We start from the raw sequence: 18,047 nt of genomic DNA, 5'->3' as shown, positions 1-18,047 counted from the left end.
TCTTGCAGGAAAGAGATGTCCTACTTAAAATCCCAAATGGAGAGGTGAAGGGAACAAAAAGAGTAACAAAACCTGTCTTCTCTTTCCAGCAAATACCAAACTGTGCCTTCAAGTCTAAATTTCTGACAGTCAGCTTGTGAAATGGTAACAGGATGAATACTAGGATATAATACTGTTTTACTGAATCTCAGACTGGTAGAGGTTGGAAGGGGCCTCCACAGATCATCTAGTCCACCCTTCCTGCTAGAAGAGGTTCCCCTACCTCAGGTAGCACAGGACCATGTCCAGGCAGGTTTTGAAAGTCTCCAGAGAAGAAGACTCCACAACCTCTCTAGGCAGCCAGCTCCAGTGCTCTGGCACCCTCACAGGAAATAATTTTTTCCTTATGTTTAAGTGAAACCTCCTGTGCTCTAGTTTGTGCCCATTGCCCCTTATCCTATCACTGGGCAAGAAGGAAGAGTCCAGCCCCATCTCCTTGACCTCTACCCTTCAGATATTGATAAGCATCAATAAGATCCCATCTCAGTCTGCCCTTCTCCAGGCTAAACTGCCCTAGGTTCTTTCAGCCTTTCTGTATAAGCAATGCTCTTATAAGAGATGCTCTAATCCCCTCAGCATCTTTGTGGCCCTCAGCTGAGACTCTCCAGTAGTTCCCTGCCTCTCTTGAACTGGAGTGCTCAGAAGTGGACAAGTGTGGTCTCCCTAGGGCAGAGTAGAGGGGTAAAAGAACCTCTCTTAACCTGCTGGCCACAGTCTTCATAATTCACCCCAGAATACCACTGGCCTTCTTGACCACAAGGGCACATTGTTGGTCATGCTGAACTTGTTGTCCACCAGCATTCCCAGGTTCTTCTCTGGAGAGATGCTCTCCAGTTGGTCAACCTGTACTGGTGCAGGGGGCTATTCCTCTCCAGGTGCAGGACTTCGCACTTGCCTTTGTTGAACTTCAAGAGGTTCCCCTCTGCCCAGCTCTCCGGCCTGTACAGGTCTCACTGAATGGCAGCACAGCCTGAGGGGGTGTCAGCCTCTCCTCCCAGTCCTGTACATCAGCAGACTTGCTGAGAGTTTTGGCTGGCAAGAAAACCCCATGATGATATCTGTATATCACACAAATTCTCCTCTCTATGGGATGACAGAACTTGCAGGCTTGGTAACTGCAGCACTCCTCCACAGGCACCCCTCTATCAACTATTAGCTGAAGGCTTTAGAGATAAAAATGTGTCACTGTGTTTTGTAACTGAAGACAGAAACAGAAATACTCAGGACTCAGTCCACTAAGACTTGCTTCAGCAAGGGCAAGAGAGCATGTCAGGACTACTTTGATCATATCCTGGAACCAAAAGTTTAAGAAAGAAGTTTTGACTTTATGAATTGAATACATTGCTACCAACTAGTGGCAGCCTGTGGGGAGGGCACTGTGCAAACTGCTGTCTTCAGATGTTTCTTTCTGTAGTTTTTCCTCTTTTTTCTTTCTTTTTTCTTTTTTTTCCCTGCTGTCACAGGCTCCAGACTGAATTACAATGCCTCTTAATTAAAACACCTCTTATCAGAAAGGACATACAAGATGCCCTCTAATTCACCCTCTCATTGTTGCTAGCAAGGTCATTCCCAGGTAGCATCCCATGCTTTATATAGGCTGGAAGTTCTGGGTCATATGGTTTCCACTCTTAAAACCATAATATAAATGCAGTTGTATTAGGTCATAGTGGCAGCCTGTCTCCCTAGGACCTGTTTCTGACTGGCCAACAGTACATGCCTATGCAAGAGTTGAAGGGGACCTCCCCAGAATACTCTCACACATTTTGCAGCTCAGTAACTTCCTCGGACAAAGGTCTTTGTACCTGATAACCTGCAGTGGATTTTTCTTCCTTCCATGCAGTTGCACATTTGTGTTCTGCACCTGTGTGAACTTTCAAAAACACAGCCTCCTACAGCAAGATCAACGTTTTATGAGAAAAGCAGCTCTTCTTGCCTGATGGAACACAGCAGCTACTAATCTTTTTTGATGACCAATCCTTTTTGATGACCTTTGTCTCTGCATCTTTTAAACACCTCCAGGGATGGGGATTCAACCACCTCCCTGGGGAGCCTGTTCCAATCTTTGAGAACCCTTTCAGGGAATACCTTTCTGCTAATACACAATGTAAAGCACCCCTGGTGCAACTCAAGGCCATTTCCTCTCCTTCTATCATTTGTTACTAGGGAGGAGAGACCAACATCCACCTGTCTACAACCTCCTTTTGGGTAGTTTTAGAGAGCAAGAAAGTCTCCCCTTATTCTCATTTTCCCCAGACTAAACAATCCCAGTTGCCTCAGCTGTTCCTCACAAGACCTCTCTCCAGACCCTTTGCCAGCTTTGTTGCCCTTCTCTGTGGACCTGCTCCAGAACCTCAACATCTTTCTTTTAGTGAGGGCCCCAAAACTGAACCCAGTACTCAAGATGTGGCCTTACCAGTGCTGAGCCCAGGGGCCCAATAACTTCTCTAGTCCTGCTGGTCACACTATTCCTGACACCAGCCAGGATCCTGCTGGCCTGTTACAAAGCTTTGTCAGATCCTTTCCTCAGACACTTCTTTCCCAGGCTGATGACCCCTATCCAACTTTGCTTCTTTGCAGTTAGTCAAAGCTGAGGAGGCCTTCCAAGGACCTGCTCAAGCTTGAAGATTTCATTTGTGATTTGTCAGAATTCACTGTTTGTTTTTATCCTCTCCTGACTATCTTTCAACCAATTGTTCATCCATGTGAGGACTGAATTTGTGGACAGACTACCAGAAGTTTTTCAGACTTGCCTGTGCATACTCTATGAAGAGGAGCTCTCTTATCCCAATGCCTTCAAAGAATTTCAAGATGTTTGTGAATAAGCAGACAGTGAGGTGGATTAGGAACTGGTTACAAGATAGAGTTCAAAGAGTGGTGATCAATGGTGCCAGGTGCAGCTGGAGATCTGTAACTAGTGGAGTACCCCAGGGATCAGTGCTGGGTCCAGACCTGTTCAACATTTTCATCAGTGACGTTGATGATGGGACAGCATGTCTGCTCAGCAAGTTTGCTGATGACACCAAACTGGGAGGCTTGGCTGACACAGCCCAAGTCTGTGCAACCATCCAACGAGACTTGGACAGACTGGAGAGCTGAGCACAGAGAAACCAAATGAGGTTCAACAAGGACAAGTGCAGAGTCCTGCATCTGGGGAGGAATAATAAACTGCACCAGGTGGGAGGTGACACTGGGAGGTGATCTGCTGGAGAGCAGCCCTGTGGAGAGGGACCTGGGAGTCCTGGTGGATAACAAGTTATCCATGGGACAGCAATGTGCCCTTGTGGCCAAGAAGGCCAATGGGGGATCCTGGGGTGTATTAAGAAGAGTGTGTCCAGCAGATCGAGGGAGGTTCTCCTCCCCCTCTTCTCTGCCCTGGTGAGACCTCATCTAGAGTACCGTGTTCAGTTTGGGGCTCCCTAGTTTAAGAGGGACAGGGGCCTGCTGGAGAAGGTCCAGCAGAAGGCTACAAGGATGATTAGGGGACTTGGGCACGTGCCTTATGAGGAGAGGCTGAGGGACCTGGGGCTTTTTAGCTTGGAAAAGAGAAGACTGAGAGGGGATTTAATAAATGTTTATAAATATCTGAGGGCTGGGTGTCAGGAGGGAGGGTCAGGCTCTTCTCACTTGCTCCCTGCGATAGGACAAGGAGCAATGGATGTAAGCTGCACCACAGGAGGTTCCACCTCAACACAAGGGGGAACTTCTTTACTGTAAGGGTCACAGGCCACTGGAACAGGCTGCCCAGAGAGGTTGTGGAGTCTTCTTCTCTGGAGACTTTCAAGGCCCATCTGGATGCGTTCCTCTGTGACCTGAGCTAGATTGTATGGTCCTGCTCTGGCAGGGGGGTTGGACTCGATGATCTCCTTGGGTCCCTTCCAACCGCTGACATCCTGTGATCCTGTCATCCTGTGAGGTAGGGTTTCTCTTTACAAAAGTCCTAGTTGTTCCTCCTCACTATATTTTATTTTTCCTTCCTTATGATTATTATTTTTTTTACTACAGTTTCTAATAATGGGTGCCGTCAGGCTCTGCCAGTTCCTTAGACCTCCTTCAAAACCTGTTTAGAAAGTTGATGTCACATCTGCCAACTTTCTAGGCCTCAGGACCTAAGACTGTTTCAAGTGAGGAGCTGGTCCCCGTAGCCAGCACTTCAGCTACGTCATCTGTGAGCTCTGGCAGCTTGACTTGCACCAAGGTATTAAGGTTCCTTTTGCTCTTCTATACCTTCTTCTGCAGTTGCTTCAATCAAACAGATCCACTACAAGTCCTCCAGAAATAGACAAACTCAGATTTGTCCATAAAGAGCATACTTTTCTTCTGCCATGGCCTTACCTTGTCTTCTGCACTGATAATCCATGGCTCAGCAGACAGTCCTACTGCTGAAGGGTTTTGAAAAGGATTTATAAGCTTTTATCCCATTTACAGTCTGTCCCTTGTTCTGTTGGGTTTTGGGTTTTTCTCCTGCCTTATTTTATTTTTACATTTAAACTGCCAGAGTTTATGGTCCTTCCGATTTTACTCCTGGACGTAACTTAGCTATTTGGAGAATGCTGCCTCACTTTTAATAAACATTGCTTAATATCTTTGATCTACCTTGCCAGCTTCCTTAGCTTTTCTCCACCTTTTCTTGATCTTTAGTAGACACATACTTTGTGTGATTCTGTTCAGGAGGACAGAGCCAGACTCTTCTCAGTGGTGTCCGGTGACAGGGCAAGGGGACACAAACTGGAACACAGGAGGTTCCATGTAAACAGAAGGGGGGAAAAAATCAACCCTTTGAAGGTGATACAGCACTGGAACAGGCTGCCCAGAGAGGTTGTGGAGTCTTCTTCTCTGGAGGCATTCCAAAGCTACCTGGACATGTTCCTGTGTGATTTACTCTAGGTGATCCTGCTCTAGTGGGGGGGTTGATCTAGATAATCTTCAGATGTCCCTTCCAACTCCTACCATTCTGTAATTCTGTAAAACAAGACTGATCTGATTTAGGGTCAGATTTACTACAGTACTGTATTTTAAAGGATGCCCAGAAAGAACTCAAAACCTCAAGTCTAGTGGCTCTTCTTGGTGATGCCCAATGACAGGACAAGGGGCAGTGGGTGGAAGCTGAGGCATAGGAAGTTCCACAGAAACACGGGGGAAAATTTTTTTCACTGGAAGAGTGACAGAACACTGGAACAGGCTGCCCAGGGCGTTTGTGGAGTCTCCCTCTCTGGAGACATTCAAGACTCACCTGGATGTGTTCCTGTGTGATCTGGTACAGGTGATCCTGCTCTGGCAGGGGCGTTTGACTAGATGATCTTTTGAGGTGCCTTCCAGCCTCTAACATTCTGTGATTCTGTGATTTTACAACAGAGGCTGCACAAGTCATATCTAACTGAGAAACTTCAGAAATTCCCACCAGGTATTTACTGGTGTTTGCAAATGCCTGAATGCCATTATAAAAGTGTGTCTACAGTGCTTCAGAAAGACCCTTCTGCTGAGTCACAGAGATTTCTGAAAGAATCAAAAACAACCTTATTGTATTTTGTCATCACATGGCTGGATTTCCAGACTGATTTAACTATCAGTTAGGAGGTCACAAAACATGGCAAGGATATCTTACACTGGATATTAGGAAAATCTTCTTTCCTGAAAGAGTGGTCAGGGATCAGACCAGGCTGCCCAGGGAAGTGTGGGAGTCACCATCCCTGGAGCTGTTTAAAAAATGTGTGGACATGGCACTTCAGGACATGGTTTAATGGGCATGGTTGTGTTGGGTTGATGGTTGGACTTGATGATTTTAGAGGTCTTTTCCAACCTTAAGGATTTTATGATTCTATATTTGTTTCCTGAAGGTTCTCCAAAACTCAGGCTGGCCATGTGCACACATTGTCTATAGAATGCACGTCCTGAGCTTGTACTGCTTAATGCAAAGCTGATAGCTAGCAGCAGATAGCTAAAGCATGCTATGATAAAGGATAATGATTTTGCCAAGCATTACATGACTGGAAAACAGAGCAATGAAGTTTTCATGTGCTTGGTCTTGACTAGATCCACATGATATGCAAGGAAATAAAAAGAGTGGGAACATCCTCTGCATACATCTCACCTATAGAATTTTCTGAAACCAATGATTTACATAGGAAAACATCATGTAAAATCCAGACAAGTAAAATTCAGTGCAAATATGTTTTCAAAGTCCAACTTAAAAGTTCCATTTTTTAATTGTAATTACTTTTTGTAACGGGTAAAGGGAAAACACTTCATTTTGAGTCTGTCAGAATGCTTGTTTGAACAGTATTGATTCAATTAACTGCAATTAGTTCATCTGACTAACTGCAGGGGAGAAGACACACAGAATCATAGAATGGGAGGGGTTGGAAGGCACCTCTGGAGATTATATAGTCCAGCCTAGGGCAGGCCACACAAGAACCCATCCAGACAGGTTTTGAAAGTCTCCAGAGAAGGAGAGTCTCTCTGGGCAGCCTGTTCCAGTGCTCCATCACCCTCACAGTAAAGAAGTTTCTCCTCATGCTGAGGTGGAACTTTCTGTGCTTCAGCGTGTTCCTTGTTCTTTTACTGGTCACCACTGAAAAGAGACTGTCACCTTCATCTTGACACCCACCCTTCAGATATTTATAGATGTTGATAAGATCCCCTGTCAGCCTTCTATTCTCAAGACTAAACAGCCCCAGTTTTCTCAGTCTTTCTTCACAGGATAAACGTTCAAGTCCCTTAATCATACTCATAGCTCTCCATTGGACCCTCTCCAGTAGATCCCTGTCTCTCTTGAACTGGGGAGCCCAAAACTGGATACGTATTCCAGGTGTGGTCTCACCAGGGCAGAGCAGAGATGACAAAAGTTTTTTCCTCTAACTTTTTATCTTTTTTAATCTTTTTTTTTTTTGTTTTAAGTCAAGATCCAGCTGTGTGATGGTACCCCAATATATTTGTATGCCCCAAAGCATGATATTGTACTGTTAGTTCTCAAGAGTTCAAACGAGTTCTTTTCACAAGTATCTTCAGGGGCTGAGGCATCTGGAGTTGCTTCAATTCCACTTCAGTGCCATTCCAAACAGAATTAACCTGATCTAGTGACTGCAATGGATTCCTTATGGAGAACAATGGCTGGAGCATTGATGCAGTTCCTAGTAATCAAGACAAAAATCATGGTAGCAAAATCAAAACTAATGTCTGTGGAGAATCCCTAGATGTGGAATAAATCATAGAATCATCATAGAATGGTTTGGGTTGGAAAGAGCCTTAAAGAGCCAATCCCCTGACATGGGCAGGGACACCTTCCACTAGACCAAGTTGCTTAAGCCCCTGTCCAGCCTGGCCTTGAACACTTCCAGGAAGGGGGCATCAACAACCTCCCTCAGCAACCTGTTTCAGTGTCTTACCACTCTCACTGTAAAGACTTTCTTCCTAATACACAGTCTAAATCTACCCTCTTCTAGCTTCAGTCCATTCCCTCTCATCCTATGACTACAAGCCCTTGTAAAATGTCCCTCCACAGCTTTCTTGCAGGCCCCCTTTCAGGTAGTGAAAGGGGGGTGACAAGGTCTCCCTGGAGCTTTATCTTCTTCAGGCTTCAGCCCCAGCTCTCATAGCCTGTCCCCATAGGGGAGGTGCTCCAGCCCTCTGATCATCTTTATGGCCCTCCTCTAGACCTTCTCCAAACCAAGCAGGCTTCTGACTAGTTTCTGCCCCATTGATCATAGAATAGATTCATAGAATCATTTTGGTTGGAAAAGACCTACATGATCCTGGAATCCAGCTATTGTCTAACTCTACCAGGTCTGGTGCTAAACCATGTACAACCATAAGTCAGTGAAGGCAGAGGTCCCTGTACCCAACAGAATGGAGAACATCCATAGAATCATAGAATCAGTCAGGGTTGGAAGGGACCACAAGGATCATCTAGTTCCAACCCCCCTGCCATGGGCAGGGACACCTCACACAGATCAGGCTGGTCAGAGCCTCATCCAGCCTGGCCTTAAACACCTCCAGGGATGGGGCCTCAACCATCTCCTTGGGCAACCCATTCCAGGCTCTCACCACTCTCATGGTGAAGAACTTCTTCCTCACTTCCAGCCTGAATCTCCCCACTTCCAGCTTTATTCCATTCCCCCATGTCCTATCACTACCTGATAGCCTAAAAAGTCCCTCCCCAGCTTTCTTGTAGGTCCCCTTCAGATACTGGAAGGCCACAATAAGGTCTCCTCGGAGCCTTCTCTTCTCCAGACTGAACAGCCCCAACTCTTTCAGTCTCTCCTCATAGGAGAGGTGCTCCAGCCCTCTGATCATCCTGGTGGCCCTCCTCTGGACACGTTCCAGCATGTCCATATCCCTCTTGTAATAGGGGCTCCAGAACTGGATGCAGTACTCCAGGTGGGAGTACTCACCAGAGCTGAGTAGAGGGGGAGAATCACCTCCCTTGAGCTGCTGGCCACACTTCTCTTGATGCAGCCCAGGATCTGGTTGGCTTTCTGGGCTGCAAGTGCACATTGACAGCTCATGTTGAGCTTCTTGTCCACCAGCACCCCCAAGTCCCTCTCCTCAGGGCTGCTCTCCAGCCAGTCACTGCCCAGCCTGGATTTGTGCTTGGGATTGCCTCGACCCAGATGCAGGACCCTGCACTTTGTCTTGTTGAACCTCATGAGGTTGGCTTGTGCCCACCTCTCCAGCCTGGCAAGGCATCCCTTCCCCCCAGTGTGTCTGCTGCACAAGCTAGGGGAAAGCATTGAATCACCGTATCTCATGCATGATAAACCCATTCTCAGTTCAGAATTTTTGGTATGTTAATTCAAATTAAAGCTCATCAATTAATTAAGGAGTAATGATGCGTTGCTATCCTCAGCATACAAATAAAGCTTAAGGAGCAGAATTTATTATGGTGTGCTCTAAAAGCACTAATCCAACACAGACCATTCAGACATGGCTGTGAAACACAAATATTAATATTAATGGAAAGCAGAACACACAAAAAACCCTGGAGAATGCAGAAGGGAAAAAATCACCAGGCTACATACTAAGAAATTTCTTGCACACATTAAAATTGAAAGGTGTCCTGTATGCTAGATCCTCATGACATAACATTGTAGGAGACAGCCAAAGAGGACCGAAGGAGCTAAGGAGGACCAGGAATGCTAAATGAATGATATGCTATTGCCCTTGCTATCAGAAAAAAATAATAATCCTGGACAAATCCCAAGGGTGCTTGCTTTAGAGCTATAATGTGACATTAACAAAAGTAGAAGGTCCTTAAAAAGAGATTAGAGAACAGCCTAAGCAATTTAAATTGGATCTAAAAGGCTGACAGGACCAGACAGTTCATCACTGCACTCTACAAGCAATAAAAAGAGAGCTGAGACAGTAGGCTGGTAATACATGCATAAAAGTGTCACTGGCATTGAATGACAAAGTCAATATATCTTCTAATATTATTCCACAGCAATCCCAATCCACCTTTCTAGTACACATGCACATGTAATACACTCCCAATAGCATGCCTGAAGTTTCCCTCCACAGCAGCCCATGCAGGGCATGTATTCATGGATCAAAAACTGTCCACGAGATGTGTAAAACCAGGAATCAACAAAGAGGAAGGATCATCTCATGGGGAATTCCTCCAGCCTCAGTGAACAACTCACTGTTACCTGAAATGTTCATCACTAGGCGGCAGCAAATACAAAGAGCACTGCTGGTAAAATTTGCAGAGAATGCATGGACTGTGGTAAAGGTAAACAATCATACAGTCAGAGAATCATTTCTGTTGGAAGAGACCTTTAAGATCATCAACTCTAACCATCATCTAACTCTACCAAGTCTGGTGCTAAACCACGTCCCTCAGCACCACATCTCTGCATCTCTGAAACACCTTCAGCATCTGAAATACCTCACGGACTCAACTGCTGCCCCAGTGAGCCTGTTCCAGGGTTTGAGAACCCTTTTTGTGAAGAAGTTTCCTCTAATGGTCAACTTAAATCTCCCCTGGTGCAATTTGAGACCATTTCCTCTCAAGACAAAGCATTTCCCCCAGATTGCTTTCAAACATCCGTGTTTAATACAGTGAAACTCAGGCACAAAGGCATCAGCAATTCAAGCCTCAGGCGCAGAAGTGGTACCACCTCCTGCAACATATTAGTGGCAACCTAATGTGACCTATCCATTGCACACTGTGGCAAGGAGGGCTAATAAAACTTGTGCATGTGTAAACGAGGAAGTCATAAAGATTATGTAAATGGGGGATTTTTTTCACAGTCTGGCTGTGCTGAGGGTAAGCAAGACTGAATGTACACCAAAAGGATGGGTGAGTAATGGACAAAATCAGAGAGCCACAGAATCTCAGGGGTTGGAGGGGACATCTACAGATGACCTTTCTGCTAAAGCAGGGTCATCTAGAACAGGCTGTATAGGAACATGTCCAGGAGGGTTTTGAAAGTCACCAGACTCCACAACCTCCCTGGGCAATCTGGTGCAGTGCTCTGACATCCTCACAGGAAAGAAGTTTCTCCTTATTTCAGTAAAATCTCCTGTGTTCTAGTTTGCACCTGTTACTCCTTGTCCTACCACTGGGCACCACTGAGAATAGCCCAAGCCCATCCCTTTGACCTCCACCCATTAGATATTGATAAGCACTGGAAAGATTCCCCTCAGTCCGCTCTTGTCCAGACTAAACAGTCCTGTACAGGTCCCTCAGCCTTTCCTTGTGAGTCTCCTCAGCATCTTAGGGACTCTCCAATGCACTTTCTCCAGTAGTTCCTTGTCCTTCTTGAACTGGGATGCACAGAACTAGACACAGTACTCCAGGTACAGCTTCACCAAGTCAGAGCAGAGGGAGAGAAGAACCTTCCTCGACCTGCTGGCCACACCCCAGAATACCATTGGCCTTCCTGGCCATGAAGGCACACTGCTGGCTCATGCTGAGCTTCTCCACCAACACTCCCAGGTCCTTACCCGCCGAGCTGCTTTCCAGTAGGTCAGCCCATAACCTGTGCTGGTGCAGGAGGTTATTCCTCCTCAGGTGCAGGACTCTACACTTGCCTTTATCGAACTTCATGAGGTTCCCCTCTGCCCAACTCTTCAGCCTGTCCATGTCTCACTGGTTGGCACCACAGCCTCGGGGGTGTCAGCCACTCCACCCAGTCTCAGCAGACTTGCTGAGAGTAGACTCTGTCCCTTCATTGGTTGATGTTGAAGATATTGAACAAGACTGGACACGGCACTGACCCCTGGGGCACACCCATTAGCCACAGACCTCCAACTAGACCCTGCACTGTTGCTCTCAACCTTCTGTGCTCTGTCCTTCAAACAGTTCTCAATTCACCAAAAATAAGAATACAGAAATAAAGGAGAAAACATATCTTATGACTATCTCCCTGCTCTGTCTAAATTAGCATGATCAGACCAAGGAATAATTTCATCAATGTACAAAAATACCTTGTGGAGAAAAATTGTATTTCATCTGGACTTTTAAATCTAATAGAGCAAGGCCAAGTAGGGACCAATGAAACCAAAGCTCATTTAAATCCCTACAAGAAATAACATGATCTGTGACAGGAGTCTTGACCTGGCATGGATCATTCTAATTAAAAAAAAGGTCTACTAGTCAGCCTGTCTTTGGGGAAAACAAACCTTGCTAAATACAAGTCTGACTGGCAAACACAAGCCTTCAGAAGTGCAATGGCTAGGCTTTACATCTGATGTGGACTATCTCTCAGATGGATCAAGATTACTTTCCAGAACATGGCATAAATTTTCATGCTTTATTATATAAGGGATTTCAAACTGCATGATCATTTGGAAAGTGACTCCACTGGAATGTGTTTTGGATTCTTGTTGAGGCTTTGTGGAGAGAGATGATCTCTGAACAGACAAAGGTAATAGTACAGGTACAGTGAGAGCTAATTGTTAGTGCTGTCAGATGGTATTTTGTCCTGTAGTCTCTCTGCTGCTGTCTTTGCCTACAACTACAATATGAAAGAGCCCCCACAGCCACCTAGTCTAGACTTAATGCTGTAAGTGCTTTGGTTTTCACTTGTGAAAATTATAATGTGGAGAAATCCTTTGGGTACAAACACAGAACCACAGAACAGTGTGGGTTGGAAGGGGCCCCCACAGATCATGTAGTCCAACCCCCCTGATAAACAGTTTTGCCTTGATCAGGTTGCATAGGATGACATCCAGGTGAGTTTTGAAAGTCTCCAGGGAAGGATAGTCCACCACAACCTCTCTGAGAAGCTTGGTCCAGTGCTCTGCCAGCCTCACAAGACAGAAGTGATTTCCTCACATTTCAGGGAAATCCCCTGTGCCCTAGTTTGTGGCTGTTGCCCCTTGTCCTGTCACTGGGCACCACTGAAAACAGCCCAGGCCCTTGAGTTGCTATATAACTTTCATGTGATTCCTCATAGTGATACAGACAAAAGTCTTTTCTGAGCAAAGTAGTGCTTCTGGTCTAGTGAGGAGATCATTCTCACTATTTTACAAGGCAAAAGGTTCCTTTATATGCCATACGGGATAATTTGTTCTCCTTCCTCCAAATTTCACCCGCTCTGTAGAGCAACTTCATAGTGCACGAAAGTTCCCCTTGGGGATAAAACCATGGGTCTGGTCAGTACAGTATCTGTGAAGATGGCTGACCACCCAGAAAGAAAAGAAATAACGAACTATGCTATGATTATCATGCCTCTGAAGTTAGCTTCAGCCCTACCTTGGAAAAAATGGAAATCAGCCAAGTCAGAGGAATCATTACAACATAAAACTGAATTTTTGATAAATCCACTCGTTTCGTCCGCTCACTTTCTGAGCGGAGCTTTCAAGGTGCCTTTTGTCCGCAGCTCTATCTGTGAGTAGCATCAGTACATGTAAGTTCTATAAGAAACTTATTTTGTGCAAGAAAGACACAGTGTGTCTTAGTAAAAGATACTGATGTCTTGAGAATTAAAGTGATAATTATTATCTGAAGTCACTTCAGAGAGAGACGTCATACAAGGCCCACGTGAAGCCTTCCCTAAAAGGTGTGGCCTGAGTACAAGAGCACAATCCCTTCCCTGGTCCTGCTTGTCACACTATTCCTGATAAGGCCAGGATGCTCATGGCCTTCTTGGCCACCTGGACACACTGCTGGCTCACCTTCAGATGGCTGTCTGTCAGCAACCCTACGTCTTTCTCTGCTAGGCAGCTTTCCAGCCACTCTTCCCCAAGCCTTTTTGCCTCACACGTTTCTGTGTGTGGCTGACACTGTCTGCCTCTTAATATTTGGTCTCCCACAACAAAGGCACACTGGTGACATAATTGGTCTCTGTCTATAGTAAATGCCTCTCCAGTGCATTTATAATGCAGACTAGATACTCAGAAGCTTCACAGAATCACAGACTGCATTGGCTTGGAAGGGACCCTCGAAGGTCATCTTGTCCATCCTTCCTGCAGTGAGCAGGGACAACTCCAACTAGATCAGGCTGCCCAGGGCCATATCAATTCTGATCCTGAATGACTCCAAGGGTGGAGCCTCAACCATATTCCTGGCAACCTGTTCCAGTATTTTATCACTCTCATTCTGAAGAACTTCATCCTTATGTCTAAACTTCTTCCTTATGTCTTCTTCTGTCTTCATCACAATTCTTCCCAAATGACTAATTTTCACACTAGTCTCAGTTAATGCCTTTCATTCTCTGTACCACAAAGCAGCTGCTCTCCAAACACCATTTTAATTGTTCAGACAGGCCTATATAGTTCAACAGACACAAGATTGATTAGAGAAGCCATTAGGCTCAAAGGTCTGGAAAAACCTGTCATCTAAGGTATCATTTACCTCTTTGAAGCCTTGCTGAATCAATTTCCAGCCAGCCAGACATACTAAAATGTAAAGCTGTAGAAGGTACCAATCTATTTTTACCTCTTCATAACGTGTATCACCAGCACTGAGGAAGGAACTGTTGGCTGTGAGGTGCACAGGTGTAATAAAAGACTTTCACTGTTGCTAGGCGAAGCTTATTTGTATTTGCTTTTATTTTGTGGAAGAGCATACGGCATCTTTTCACCAAGTTTGAGATCAGCCACATTTCTAGGCATACAATAACTGACATGAGCACATCTTTAACCTCCTAATCATTAGAACAGCACGTATTTCAGCTTGTGCAACACACTTTGCCTTGGTGCCTAGAAGAGCTATCTCAGTTTTCATTCATGAACCTGACAAAGTTCACAGCCTCCAGTGTAACCACAACCCACAAATTGTCTAGGAGTAACCTAAGGATGCTTTGCTCCATGACCCTGTGACTGCACACCTTTACCTTCTCAGATCCACAGGAGCCTGTTTTCCCCATTTAATTGCAATGTTTTTACTGTGAGACAGCGAGGTCCATCTGTTGCTTGTTGGCAACCATGAAGAAGACAAATGAATGGGCAGAAACACAACTTAAACTATATCTGAATCACAGGATAGTTTCAGTTGGAAAACGCCTCTAAGTTTATTGAGTCTGACCATTCTCTAGCTCTGCCAAATCTGGTGCTAAACCATGTCCCTCAGCACCACATCCCTGCACCCTGAAGTGCCTCCAGGGATAGGGATTCAACCATCTCCCTGGGGAGCCTGTTGCAGTGTTAGAGAACACTTTCAGTCAAGAAAGCCAACCTAATAGCCAATCTAAACCTCCCCTGGTGCAACTTGACGCTATTTCTTATCATCCTATCTCTTGTTACTAGGGAGAAGAGACTCACACCCACCTTGATTCAACCCCCTTTCAGGGAGTTGTAGAGAGCAAGAAGGTCTCCCCTCAGCCTCCTTTTCTCCAGGCTAAACATCCCCTAACCCCATAATAACTCATATGTGTTAGTGGGCTAAGACTGTTGAAAGGCAACATGGTAGATAATTAAATTATGGAACACACCATTTATACTCCCCAGTCACTGACACCACAGGCAAGGGCTGCTCTGGACTGGAGCTTGGACTAATTGAGCCATGAGTTCACCAGGTTTGCCTTATCTGTCCTACAAACCACCCAATCAGTGGCTGCTGACATTGTCAGCAGCTGCTGCCTCCAGTCTCAGGCATGGAGGTTTCTAACCCCATCCGCGCTCTCTTGGGTTGCTGAAGAAACCCTTGAGCTGCCTGTGAGAAAAAGCAGCCAGCACTGACCACTGGCATTAGTCCTGCTGCAAATGAGATCATCTTGAGTAGAAAGATTTCATTCTGTCTGGTTGTCAGAAAACTACTCTCTGAAGATGCTAGAGGACGCACATTTGTGAGGTGAACTCATTACCTCCAGGGCTGAGGTAAGCTTCCTGAGGGTAATGAGCTGCAATGCCTGATATGAAGTAGGTGTGCACACAAATTTAGCATTTAACTGCCATTCATGTGTTTGATTTTGAAATGAAGTGAAAAAATGTACAAATATGCTTAAGAGTAAACAATACATAATGGTCATCATTTCAAGTACAGCTTCTGCTATTTGTGCAGAGAAGAACCTGAGAGTGCTGGTGAACAAGTTCAGCGTGAACTACCAATGTGCCCTCACAGGCAAGACGGCACCTGGCACAAACTCGAACACAGGAGGTTTCATTTAAACATAAGGGAAAATTTCTTTCCTGTGATGGTGCCAGAGCACTGGAGCTGGCTGCCCAGAGAGGTTGTAGAGTTTCCTTCTCTGGAGACTTTCAAAACCCACACAGACGTGTTCCTGCACAACCTGATCTAGGGGAACCTGCTCTAGCAGGGGGTTTGGACTAGATGATCTCTGGAGGTCTTTTCCAAACCCTACTGTTCTGTGATTCTGTGATTCCTTTAAGGCAAGCATGCATACCCAAAAACCTAGATGGGCAGGATGTTTTACATTTTGATGTAGCCATCCTCCAGCACCAGACACACAACACCAAAATGAGAGGGTAACTCTTCCCAGTTGTGTGATCCTCCACAAACACCATACTCTTTTAACTATACGATGAATATCCTGCTTTACTTTTCAAGCTGACAAGGCATATGGGAATGAATTAAAAATACATTTATTCTGGATCATTTTTATGGACTCAGTGAAAGCTAAATCTGTCTGTGACTTGTCCACTTCCCCCAGCATGCTCCTGAAAAGCAGAATATTTTGAAATATGCAAAGCTCAGAAAGCTCCAGCAATCATGAGACTCCCCTACACCAATGTCCAACGCTGCACTCATCACCTCTCAATAAAATGATTTTGTGAACACAAATCAGGTACCCAGAGCAATGCAGGTTTCCCATGAATGCCAAAACAAAGGCTTTTAATTTGATCTAACTGATGGTTATGAGTTGACTGACACTGGACAGAAATTAGACTGTGGTTCCCACATGTGAATGCTCACCCAACATCTGCAACTTTCAAGGCAGGAATTTATTTTGGTTAGACTATACTAACTAGAGGAAATTGCACAAGCAATGAGCATTTGATTTACCTTCTCTTCACCTGTGGTGGTTTGATTTCAGGCATGCTTGGGTCCAGTTTTCCTGTGAGGACCAGAATAGGGCAGAGTTTGCTACATACTTAGCATATGTACATTGGATAGCCTTACAAGCTACTGCTGTTATTTAAGAATGCAGTTGATATTAAAAATTGATTACATACTGATTATCACATCAGATAGTACATGGTAAGGTATAAGGTATTCCTAGATGATCAGAAGACTAAATGCTCAAATCAGGAAATCAGAGTTGGAGGGGTTGGAAGGGACCTCTGAAGATCATCTAGTCCAACCTCCCTGCTAGAGTAGGATCACCAAGGAACATATCCAGGTGGGTTTGGAATGCCTCCAGAGATGGAGACTCTACAGCCCCTCCAGGCATCCTGTTCAGGCGCTCTGCCACCCTCAAAGGGAAAATGTTTTTCCTTGTCTTCACGTGGAATCTCCTTGGTTCCAAGTTTGTGTCCATTGCCTCTTGTCCTGTCACTGAACAACACTGAGAAGAGTCTGGCTCCACCATTATGACATTCACCCTTTGGGTATTGATAAGCATTCATGAGACCCACCCTCAGTCTCCTCTTCTCCAGGCTAAACAGCCCCACATCTCTCAGCCTTTACTCCTAAGAGAAATGCTTCAGTCCCCTCCTCTTAGTGGCTCTCCACTGGACTCCCTCAAGTAGTTCCTTGTCTCTCTTGAACTGGAGATCCCAGAACTGGGTATGGTATTCCAGATGTGGCCTCCCTAGGCCAGGGTATCACACAGAATCACAGAACATTAGAGGTTGGAAGGGACCTTGAAAGGTCATCTAGTCCAACCTCCATGCCAGAGCAGGATCATCTGGAATAAGTCACAGAGGAGCAAGTCCAGGTGGGTATTGAATGTCTCCAGAGAAGGAGTAGAGGGGGAGGAAAACTGCCAAATCAAAGCAGCTATCTATTATTTGCCCAGTAGGCACACATTATTGTCCTTCATTACTCAACCTGCTTCAGTATGATCCTATATAAGCATAAAACTGGGGGGGTCAGTATAGCCTGTATGGAAAATTGCTGCAGGATTGCAAAAGATCTAGAGCTTGCCAAAGAAAATTAACTTTAAAAACTGTTTTCCTTGTTTATGTGCTCTCTCCAGGCCCTCTTGTTTATATAAGGGCTCAATATATGATCAAGTTACCCTGTGTCAGCCAGGATTTGATAATTGTCTGTGTGTGCACTTTTGGCCTGGAGAAAACGCAAGAAAAGAAGGTTGTAGAGAGGCAGGAGTTGGTCTCTTCCCCCTAGTAACAAGTGATAGGAGGAAAGGAAATGACCTCAAATTGCACATGGGGAAGTTTAAGTTGCCTACTAGAAGCAATTTCTTCACTGAAAGGGTTCTCAAACACTGGCACAGGTTGCCCAGGAGGTGGTTGAATGCCCATCCCTGGAGGTGTTTCAAAGACACAGAGATGTGGTGCTGAGGTGCATGGTTCAGCACCAGCCACAGCAGAGTTAGAGAATGGTTGGACTCAATGATCTTAAAGATCTTTTCCAACCAAAATGATTCTATGATTACATGAAAATTCAGCTTAGCTTAAGCCCCTTTCACTGCAGACAAGCCTAA

General features: G+C 45.2%; 1 protein-coding gene across 1 annotated transcript in view; it reads right to left on the bottom strand.

Annotated features, from left to right (window-relative positions):
* CASR (calcium sensing receptor) overlaps positions 1–18,047 on the bottom strand; it is a 46,032-nt gene that overhangs the window by 13,496 nt on the left and 14,489 nt on the right. The gene's annotated exons all lie outside the window — the stretch shown is intronic.

This window comes from Indicator indicator, chromosome 1 (genome assembly GCF_027791375.1).
Source record: "Indicator indicator isolate 239-I01 chromosome 1, UM_Iind_1.1, whole genome shotgun sequence".
Classification (NCBI taxonomy): domain Eukaryota; kingdom Metazoa; phylum Chordata; class Aves; order Piciformes; family Indicatoridae; genus Indicator; species Indicator indicator.
The sequence above is the reverse complement of the archived record's forward strand: the minus strand, read 5'-3'. Positions and strand labels throughout refer to the sequence as shown.